The sequence below is a fragment of the Rhynchophorus ferrugineus genome, unplaced genomic scaffold, assembly GCF_030347505.1.
Source record: "Rhynchophorus ferrugineus isolate W39M unplaced genomic scaffold, kcgeb_rfMv2 rfM7, whole genome shotgun sequence".
NCBI lineage: Eukaryota > Metazoa > Arthropoda > Insecta > Coleoptera > Curculionidae > Rhynchophorus > Rhynchophorus ferrugineus.
The window spans coordinates 14,434,334-14,446,490 of NW_027472586.1; the positions used below are offsets into that span (position 1 = coordinate 14,434,334).

At 33.2% G+C, this 12,157-nt stretch overlaps 1 protein-coding gene across 4 annotated transcripts in view; it reads left to right on the forward strand.

The window, feature by feature from the left end:
• Positions 1-338: 338 nt before the first annotated feature.
• The window catches only part of LOC143199972 (uncharacterized), a 54,243-nt gene continuing 42,424 nt past the window's right edge, over positions 339-12,157 (forward strand). For all 4 annotated transcript variants that reach the window (XM_076410172.1, XM_076410170.1, XM_076410169.1 and 1 more), the window contains exon 1: positions 339-475. The gene's annotated coding sequence lies outside the window, so the exon portion shown is untranslated. The remainder of the gene's footprint in view (positions 476-12,157) is intronic.

Consider the following 12,157-nt stretch of genomic DNA (forward strand, 5'->3'; position numbering starts at 1 on the left):
ATGTTTTGATATTAAAAACGTTTGTATGAAAAAGTAATTCAAATATAATGACCCATATTACCCAAAACGCTCGGTACGCGGTTTGAAATTAACCATTTACCCAATTCCGACGCATTAATCCACAAGTTCGCAATTAAGTTTTCATAAACTACGTTTTTTTCCCGGGCTGCCAATTACCTGTACGAACACTCGTGGCGTGCACGCATCTACACTCCTTCCCCGAAGTCAGTCCGCCCCCCTCGAACTCGAACGGTCTTCGTAGCGGCTCCCCGTGTCCGAAGGGTGAGCTACATGCGCTCTGACCACCCCGACACAAAACGGAAATACAAAAACCATAAATATATCAACGTCCGGCAGACGAAGACGGGTACTATCTTGCTGCTCTCGCGTTCCATGTGATCAGGACGCTGACTAAAGCCGCTGCATCTTTAAGTGACAGTGGTTTTTGGATGAAAGAGAGACGCCAATTCTATTGGTGAGTACTCGTCAAGTTCTGGTTATTAATGATTTGAATTTAATTTATTTTGATTACTGAAATATGTATTTTTTAATTTTCTCTATTTGGCCTTTAAATAATTATAATTAATTTAAGAAACTGCTATATATACTATAAATTTTATCAGTTCTTTATAACTAGTGCTTATATTACGAAGTTAGAAACCATTAAGAAAATATTAACTTGGTTAGTAGCTATATTAATAGTAATATTAGCGAGTCTCTAAATAGCTCATTAGCATTTTTCCTTAAATTAAAGAATTAGAATAAAATTCTCTTACAAATGATGATCATAATTCGAATAGAAGAAAATCAAAAACATATACGATGCTGATATAAAATTGCTAATACTTAGGGATTGTATTTCTGCATAACTCAACTGACGATGTCCTTTTTTTTTGTTGAACGTAAGATACTTATTGGTATACTTAATTTAATATAGATTTGAGAGTATTCTTATCAAGATTGTTATAGGTTTGTTTTTCATAAAGTCACAAATTAGTTAAAACATGTCAATTTATACTAAGTAGTTTCATGTAATTTGATAATTTTTTCACATTAAAAAACATCATCAACATAAAAATATATTTTATTATTTTCAACTTTTTCCCATATTACTAACAACATGGAGATACCGTATCAAAAGAACGATATTGGTTTGGTAGTTGTTCAGTATTTCGAAGCAGTGTGGTAACCAAACCATGCTATATCCGCAATCAGTAATCAAAAGGTGTTTGTGATGACTTTGTAGCTATTATTCGATACATCTAGTCTTCTTTGTAACAATACGTTGTTAAATTTGTTTAACTGACGTCGATAGACTTCTGCACTAACAGTTTCATTAGTTTTTCTGCATCTCGTTATATACTATACAATATTAAGACTTTATATGAGTGCATATTCCATTTCAGTGTCAATGTGAATAGCTTTACTACACTAACTCATGACTTTTTGCTCTTGGGATTGTTGTAGTAGATGGATAATAATTTCAGTTCATTCATGTGGTAGTAATTTTCACTCATTTTGGATATTTACCATCTCATGTAAAATTTGCATCAACTGCTAAGCTGTCTGAAAGTTCTTAGAGCGTTTGAGCGGATTTGTCCAATAAGTCCTGCAATTCATTGTTTTAGACTTTTTTTGGTCCTATAGACCGCTCTTGATAATTGATACTAAGATCATCATTTTTATGACGGATGAAGAATCACAATAAGCCGCTTATTCTACTATTTCATGGGTTTCGGCAGCGGATTTGTTCAAATTAAACAACAATACTAATGAATGTCAAATATGTAATTTAGATCGTTCCATGATTAGTGACTGTATACAATGAATAAGGTAATAATGCTAAATTAAATACTATTATTTTATGTAAAGAAATGTAAAAATCATTGCATTTAACAGTTATACTACATTGATACCAATTTTCATATTTTAATATTCACCAAAAAAAAATAAATATATATATATATATATATATATATATATATATATATATATATATATATATATATATATATATATATATATATATATATATATATATATACTATATATATATATATATATAATATATATACTATATTATATATATATTATATTATACTACATTGATACCAATTTTCATATTTTAATATTCACCAAAAAAAAAAAAAATATATATATATATATATATATATATATATATATATATATATATATATATATATATATATATATATATATATATATATATATATATAATATATACATTTTTCCAATGTTCTTAAAATTTAAAACTTAAAAAGGGATGAATGGTAAACTAACACGTCTGGAAAGGTACACGTGTTCGCTCTGGATATCATAGACTAACAAAATACCATTTCGGATTATCAATGAGATGTGCGTATTCAGAAAGTTTTTAACAAACAGCATCACCTGTTAATAGAATAAATAATTTCATGAATATACAAACATTTCTTCCTAATTGACTTCTTGACTTTATATGTCACATTTGATTCTTTCATGAAATTAACAAATACATTGTATTACAAACATATACGGACGTAGTAGTGACTGAAAATAGTACTTGGAAATTATTAAATAACAGGTAAATTGAAAAGTCCCCGGCATACCATAGTAAAATACATTTTTTTGGCAAAATTAGTTTTTTTATTCAACATAATTCCCTTCAAGGGTGACGCACTGATAATAGCGACCCTCCAACTATTCGATAGCATTTTTATAGTACGATTTGTCCTTTGCTTCAAAATAGGCCTCAGTTTCGACGATCACCTCTTCATTCGACGAAAATTTCTTCCGCGAGCATTCTTTTGAGATTTGCGAACAGGAAATAGTCGCTGGGGGCCAGATCTGGAGAATACGAGAAAGCAATTTAAAGCCCAATTCATGGATTTTTACCATTTTCACTGACTTGTGACGTGGTGTATTGCCTTGGTGAAGTAACACTTTCTTTTTCTTCAAATGCAGCCGTTTTTTGGCGATTTTGTCCTTCAAACGGTCTAATAACGCTATGTAATAGTCGCTGTTGATGGTTCTTCCTTTTTCAAGGTAGTTAATAAAAATTATTCCATGCGCATCCCAAAATACAGACGCGTTTTGCGTTTTCCCACGCTTTGGAGCGGATTCATCCTGTGCAGTATACTCGGATGGCTGTCGATGTACTATTTCATATCTTATTAAACTTCTTTCAATTATATAATGATATTTTCATTCTTCTAAAAGACTAAATCGAGGCGATAAGTTTGTATAAATATACTAGAATACTGTTAAAATTAAAAAAAGCACTACTGCTAATATAGAAATACAACTTTGTACTCAAAACGATAAAAATAAATTTATATAACACTTAGAAATATTACCTAACACATTTTAAATTGAGTTCATATAATTTATATTAATTATATCTAAATTAATTTTAGTTACATCATGTGTTTACACACAGCCACTGGTGGTGATAAAAGTATATATCTTAGTTTATAATCTTATAATGTTAGTTTTCCAAATCTATAATACTTATTACTACGAACCAAATTTTCTCAAGTTATTTAAACAATTTACTATTTTCTCTTCCGGCTTGGTGGCGCAGTAGTTAAGGCGACAGGACTGTCCTGTTGGGGCATCGGATGGGATTTACTTTATGATTGTAATTGCAAACATTTTTAAAGGCAACAGTGGAAAATCCGACAAGGAAGAACCATTCCAGTCATGCCAGGTTGGGTTAGACTGGATGTCTTCTGGGATGGTCTCTAAGTTGGTCACTGGTCAATCTCGGTAGGCTTAATGCCAAGGACTTCAAGGAGTTCAAATATACCCTAATTGGTAAAAAAAGACTTTAAAATATATATAAAAAAACTATTCTCTCTAAGTTTATTTAAAATAAATCCTTTTTCTTTGTAAAATTTGCATATAATTATTAATTATAGCGAAATTTAAGGTCAAAATAAAGATTTAAGTTCTAAATCTTTAATCTCTAATCTCTTTAAGTTAATAATAATATTCATAATGTTTTTAATGTAAATTACGGTTAAATATTAAACGCCCACAGCTTCACCCGGTTAGGGATTTAAAATTTTATTTTATTTGACGCCAATAAGCTATTCAAATTTTGCCGGCACTATTGATCTCTGCAATTAGATACCTTAATTAGTTCACAATCATATTAATTCCGTTTCTTTTGTGAATGACAATGAAATTATATGATTTGTATCTTATCGTCCTCATTACATCAGCTTTTTCCCATTATTACTTTGATTGTGAACTTGGGAATCATTGGATTGATGGACGTAGTAGTGACTGAAAATAGTACTTGGAAATTAGTTAACTAACAGGTTAATTGAAAAGTCCCCGGCCTACAGTAGTAAAACACATTTTTTTGGCAAAATTAGTTTTTTTACTCAACATAACTTCCTTCAAAGGTGATTATAGTGACCCTCCAACTATTCGATACCATTTTTGTAGTACGATTTGTCGTTTGCTTCAAAATAGGCTTCCGTTTCGGCGATCACCTCTTCATTCGACGAAAATTTCTTCCCAGCGAGCATTATTTTGAGATCTGCGAACAGGAAATAGTCGCTGGGGGCCAGATCTGGAGAATATGGTGGATGAGGAAGCAATTCGAAGCCCAATTCATGGATTTTTACCATCGTTTTCACTGACTTGTGGCGTGGTGCATTATCTTGGTAAAGCAACACATTTTTTTTCTTCAAATGCGGCCGTTTTTCGGCGATTTCGTCCTTTAAACGGTCCAATAATGCTATGTAATAGTCGCTGATGGTCCTTCCTTTTTCAAGGTAGTCAATCAAAATGATTCCATGCGCATCCCAAAATACAGACGCCATAACCTTGAGAGCCAACTGTTGCGTTTTCAATCATCAAGCCAAATTTTTGCTTCAACTGTATTTTTTTCTTCAAAAAGTAATATTTTATCAACAGGTGAAATTTATTTTTACGCATTTTTCACAATAACAAAAGTTGCTTCACTTAAAATACTATAATTCACAAACTAATGTCAAATTTGGACACGATTATACACGATCTTTTGAGGGTTAGGGCTAACTAAAAACATATAGATTTAATTCTAGTAGCGCCATCTATGTGTCAGGCTGGGGAATTTTTAATTGACTTGTTAGTAATAGTAAATTGAAATTATTCGAGTAAAATTGTCATAACTGAAACTAGTCGAAAGAAACAGTCAATAGTAAAAAGTACTCAATCTATTTTATAGTTGCAACTTTGCTACTTTCCAGATGCCAATACACCTGAATGTAATAATCTAATTCATCTCTCATATATAAGCTACACCTGGTTCTACTTCGTATTTTATTAAACTTCTTCCAATTATATAAAAAAAATTTCATTCTTGAATGAACTTGGGAATCATTGGATTAGTTCCTAGTGATTAGTGATTGGATGCTTAGTGATGAATTGGATTAGTCCTTATGTTAGATTTTTGAAAGCGCATCACATGAAATTTTGTTCATAGTGTAAAATTATTGACTCTACGCACAAAATATGCTTCGTAGATAGTTTTTCACCAAGTAAAAAAGCAAGAAAAGCCTTTAGTAATTTTTCATAAACAAACGTTGTAGTACTCAATATATTTCATAACACTAAAATATTGTAATTTTTATTAAACTCTCGAGACTCGTGTTCTCAATATATATATATAATTTTTTTTTAATTTCTGTAAGACTTCACTTCAAGCGTCTGTCATAATAGTCCTGAATCAAAACAACAGGCAAATCAAAGAAAAATTAGAAAGAGTTTCAAACCATACAATTGTGTTTAAAGATAAAATATATATACTTAAAAGGTTTATTTCTTATCTACTTATTATAAAATACATATACATCAAGGTATATGTACAACAATACTAAATTTAATGGCAAGTTAACATGTTTGAGCAAGACACTCAAACGATAAAATTTTATTATCAAAATGTGGTGACGCCGCATATTGGAAATTTCTATATAAAGCTCTATTGTATATCGTTTTAGCTTTGGTATGACTATGGAAAATCTATTAAATTATCAGCAAAATAAAAGGAAAAACTTGTACATTAATGGCTCATATGTTACAATTACGTTGATGATTGCCGCTCTAATATGTTCCATTGAATGTAGGTTAGTGGGTAATTAAATATATATTAACTGGATAAGTCTAGACTAGAGAAATGAACAATATTTCATATAAATGTCATAGTATAGTGGGGTGAGAACTGAACAATGTATGGAAAGATAATATTAGCATTAATAAAATATATAAAAAAATGCCAATGAGTTCATTTTTAATTGCTATCTATTTATTTTTCATTCAAAATGTTGATTATTTTTATCTAGATTTTTTGGTAAATGCAAATATTGTTTCATATATATATATATATATATATATATATATATATATATATATATATATTAAAGTCTCCTTTTATCAACTATAGGTTTATTTGGACTGGGCCTAAAATTTAACGTGGGTTCCGAACCACGGTCCTCAGCATTAAGCCTACTGACTGGCGAGTGACCAACTTTAGAAACTATCCCAAAAGATATCCGCTCTTACCCAGCCTGGTTACTGGCGTGACTGAGATTATTTTCCTTGTCGGATTTTACACTCTTGCCTAGAATAATAACAAATTTTAAACAATCACAAACATAAATTTACGACCATGCCTCAGCAGGATTCGAGCCCGCGGCTATCGCAACAGTAGGAGGACCGTCCCAACGCCTTTACCACAGCGCTACCAAGCCGGTTCAAATATTGTTTATAAAATATAGTTAACATAATTATATAAGCATATAAACATATGTGAGCCTATAAAAAAAATTAATTAAAAAGCACAGGACCAACCTATTATAACTAGTTATTTACTGCAACTATCTAATAGTTTTTTCCTCATATTGTTCTTAAAGTTCAGATATAAGATTTTGGATCCAAACTTAATTAGCGTTTGATGGATGTACTGGTGCACTTTATATGGTTGTAAACACGGTACAGTTTTCGAATCTAATTTAACTATATTGATTTAAATGATTTTTTCTCTTCAACATTCGGGTAAGTCTACCGTTGTTGAGTAGTACTTCGATATTGGTATCCATAGATCTATGTGAACGTTCTCATTTCTAATATACCATCGGGCGTTAATAATGTTACGAAGAAGTTTGATTTGGTAAGTTTGGACCATGTTGAATATTGAATTTCTTTCTGCAAGTCCACAGTTGCACATTCTAGGTCCATACTGATGTCAAAATTTGTTCATACAATAACAATTTGTTGTGAGGTGATAATTTGAATTGCCGTCCAAGCAACCACCACAATTTTTTGATCTTCACACATAGTTATGCTCGTTTCTTTTTAATATGCTCTTTCCATTTGAGCTTCGTTATCATTCCATTGTCATTTCCAAGTATTTTACTGTGTTTATATATGAAAATACTCTATAACTAATTATCACTGGCAGGTAATCTATTTTTTGTATGCGAAATCCATGTGGGTGGACTTGGACTTGTCTCAATATTGCCACTTGTATCTTCAGCAAATGTGGTCATTGTTACTCCTTTACATTTACAGATGTCAGAGGTATAGAGTACATACAATACTCGTATTGAAGGACACTACCTTGTGGTACACCCACATAGATGAGTTTCAAATATGAATATCGTCACCGTATGTTATTCTGAAGTGACGAACAAGTATAGGATTTAGAAATCTGACTCATGTGGCTTGGTAATTTGCCTGAAAACTTGTATTTGAGTTTGGCTTGATGCCGAGTTTCCGGACACTGCTCCAGGAAAATCAACCATCAAGGATCGGTATGCTAAGTTTAGACGTGGTGAAATGAGTACCGAAGATGGCGAATGCAGTGGACTCCCAAAAGACGTTATTACCGACGAAAACATTTAAAAAATCCACAAAATGATTTTAAATGACCGTAAATTGAAATTGAATGAAATAGCAGACACTCTAAAGATATTAACTGAACGTGTACATTATATCATTTACGAATATTTGGGTATGAGAAAGCAACGACAAGTTGATGATTCGGATCAGTGCTTGAAGATGATCAAGCGTAATAAACCCGAGTTTTTGCGTAGATATGTGACAATGGATGAAACATGGTTCCATCATTTTACTCCGATGTCCAATCGACAGTCATCCGAGTGGACTGCAGACGATGAAACCGTTCCAAAGCGTGGGAAAATGCAACAGTCGGCTGGCAAGGTTTTGGCGTGTGTATTTTGGGATGCGCATGGAATAATTTTCATTGACTACCCTGAAAAAGGAAGAACCATCAACAGCGACTATTACATAGCGTTATTGGACCATTTGAAGGACGAAATCTCCGAAAACGACCGCATTTGAAGAAAAAGAAAGTGCTGCTTCACTCAGACAATGCACCGTGTCACAACTCAGTGAAAACGATGGCAAAAATCCATGAATTGTGCTTCGAATTGGTTCCTCATCCACCGTATTCTCCAGATCTGGCCCCCAGCGACTATTTCCTGTTCTCAGATCTCAAAAGAATGCTCGCTGAGACGAAATTTTCGTCGAATGAAGAGGTGATCGACGAAACTGAGGCCTATTTTGAAGCAAAGGACAAATCGTACTACAAAAATGGTATCGAAAAGTTAGAGGGTCGCTATAATCAAGGGAATTATATTGAATAAAAAAGTAATTTTGTCAAAAAAATGTGTTTTACTATGGTACGGCGAGGACTTTTCAATTGACGTGTTATTGAGGTTGGCAATGAAGAGTGAATCTGCTAGGACAATCCTAATGACCAAAATTATGGATTAGTTTAGTCAAGTTTTCTAAACTTTATTTATTCGTAATTCAACTGAGGAATGTTCTGAAATGGTCTTATCTCGCGGCGTTTTACATGAATAACCACGCTGCCAAATTAACCCCACCGATAACTTTATTTTCTTTCCGTGCATGGCTGGTGATTAATATTACCCACATTGTTGCTGCTTATTCATTGTCAATTTGAAGCTTTATTTCAGACATTTCAAGTATCTTTCAGGCAATTTACGGATTCCATCTCGAAAGAATGATGTGACTTTTGAGGCTATTTACTGATCCACCCATTTTTTAATATTTTCATAAGATATAAAGATGTGAAGCGCTGCTCAGACAGGTGACGACTCATATATCGGAACCAGTAGTAATCAGGAGGAGCAAAGTCTGCAGAATACGGTAGTAGGTGTAGTTTTCAAGTATGTTTTCACTGGATTTACAATATATGGTCGAGCGTTGTCATTCTTAATAACAACATTGTTGTGTCTCTGATTGTATTCCGGCTGTTTTTCGCGCAGTGTTCGTCTTAAACACATCATTTGTAGTAGATAGCGATCTCCATTGACGATTTCATCGAGTAATGTCTTCAAAGCCTCGTTTTTCATATTTTTTTGGCTGTCGAGAATGCTTTTTACCTTCGGTGCCAAAATCAACACTTTTAAAATATTGAAACGAGTATTCACATCCTGAAATCGATGTAATACCGTACAACTGAGAGACATTGCGTCTGCAAAGCTACAAATACAGATATATTCAACACACCGAACAATTATTTTGTTCGTACTTCGATAAAATGACACATGCTGAAAAGTGAAGCGTGTCAGTGTGGCTTCGATATGTTGTTGGTTATAAATGTACCCGATGTGATTTTGTAGGAATGTTCGTCGGGCCGGTCGGTCGGTCGAAATGTGTGGCTGCCGCTGCGATTATTTATCAGAACACTCACTACTATTTTTGGAATTAATTTGCACGGGAACTAAAAACACTGGTTGAATCAAAGTTGTTTATTTTAACTTACGATTGATACATGTGGTCGATGGGAGAATTGACAGGATATTAGGTTAAGTAGAGGAAGTACGGTAGCGCTGTGGAAGTGGTACTGTTACAAGGGGACGGTGATAAGAAAAGAGAGCGAGACGTCGTCGTGATGGTCTTTTATACCCTGGAACTGCATGGTACCAATCCATCGGCGTTGCCAACCTTTGTAGTTGTTGATGGTGAATTGGTGGTGGCCTAAAGGGTCGTGGCGGTCGCCACAATTTAACACGCAGTAACACCATCTGTTGTAAATCCTTGTAAAAATAATTTATAGGCTTAATTTGACAAAAGCTTCCTTTTTCAGAGCGCAATAATTTTTAACTGGGTCAACAAATGATGTTTTAGAGCATTTTATGGGTTCTATGTTACCTTTTATATTTACGTTACGGGATATTGTGATTGAATACATATTACAAGAGATATGCTACTTTAAAAAGATTTTTAGTAACATTTAATATATTGTTCGGAACAGATTAACGAAGATTAATATCAGTCCTCCTGGCAAGGTTTCAGGCCACCCTGGTAAATACTATTGCGTAACATATATCTACAACACGTGTCGTGTCAATGAACAACAACATTTCTGTCAAGCCGCCGGAAAAATTCGGGAGAATTAATCGCCTTTCGGGACCTTGATTTCATTAGTTCGAAATGGTCAAAAATGGACACGTGAAAAACAACATGAAAATGGAACCGCTTTGTTCCGAAATCGACAATCGGCAGTTCGGATGATTTACCTGGCCCGGGATTGGTCGATTGTGACCAGACAATGAGGTTACGAGAGTGAGGAATCGTAGAACGGCCGGAAAAAACTAGTCGGTCACCTCGATATCGTGATCGATAACATTCAATTATTCATTGTTTGTCTACGTGTTCGTTTAGTTCACTTACAACAAAACGTCCAGGAATTTCCAGCTAACATTTCGAATCGTTAGCATTAGAAAATATATTACTTTCTAATAGTATCGATAGGATATTCATTATTAGCACTTTCTAGTAACTTTCGGTTCGAAATACAATAATAAAATCAAATTGGTTGATAGAATAGATGGTTAATAAAATATCGTAGCACTGAGACAACTCCAAATACAGGTTCTTTTTGGTTTATTTCGTTTAACGTACTATATTGTCAGGGTTGGGCAGTATTAGAACCAGATTAAATCAGCTATTGAGACAATTAGAGATATATTACTGTTATGCTTATTAACTAGAGAGCTTAGAATTATGCTTATTAACTAGAGAGCTTAGAAAGAAAATTTTATGTTTTTTAAATCGTCACCTGAAATAATTGGAGAGCCATATTGGCGTCATCCTACTATCATAGTTATAAAATGAAAAGAAACAGAAAGCAATACAACAGATCAGGGGCTAAATCTTGCAATTTATGCCTTAAAGGTAATTATGACAAACATGAAATAACGGGAGTAACAGGAGCAGCAGTACTCAACCACAGAGATCAAAAATGAAGTTAGAGTAAGTCATCTTCCTAAAAGATGAAATCACAATGCTTGCCGCTATAAAAACTTGTATTCATGCAATGAGACATAAGTTAGTGCTGTAGAAACTTTTACTGTACTTTAGAAAGTTTTACAAGTGTACCGATATGTACTAAGATCCAAACCCAAACCCAAAAATAATTGGCAAAAGCGTTAAATGTGGCTCAATAAACGATCAGCGACCGATTACAAACAATTGGAAAATCCAAAAGATAGGAATATGGGTGACACATCAATTAAATAACAGGTAAATGGAAGATATAATTACGTCCGTGAAATGTTACTTGAAAGGTATGCTGGGAAGTCATTTCTGCATCGAATGGTGAGGGGTGACGAAAAGTGATTTTTTTTTGAAAACCCTAAGCGCAAAAATAATTTTACTTATGATACTTTGTTATAATTAGTGTTGGGAACAATCGAATGAAATCGACTATCGACTGTTCAGTAATTAACTACTTTTTACTATCGACTATTTCAGTCGCTATTTTTGGTTCGACTGTTTTTACTAGTAACTGTTTTCAGTCGCTATTTTCGGTCCGACTGATTTTATTACTATTTACTATCGACTGTTTCAATCGTTTACTTTTAGTTACTATTTTCGGTTCTCTAGTTCATTCGACTGATTTTTAACGTTCTGGCCTTCCGTCCTAGCCGCGACCTTGAAAGTAATGCGCCGAATTTATGCTTATATAGATTTATATGTAATATATGTGGTTTTCTGTTTTTTTTTTGTAGTTTGCTTGTGAATAACTATATATTGTAAATGATAAATAGTAAGATACTTGACTGGCATAATAGGTTATACTTTGGACTGTTATAATAGGTAATACTTT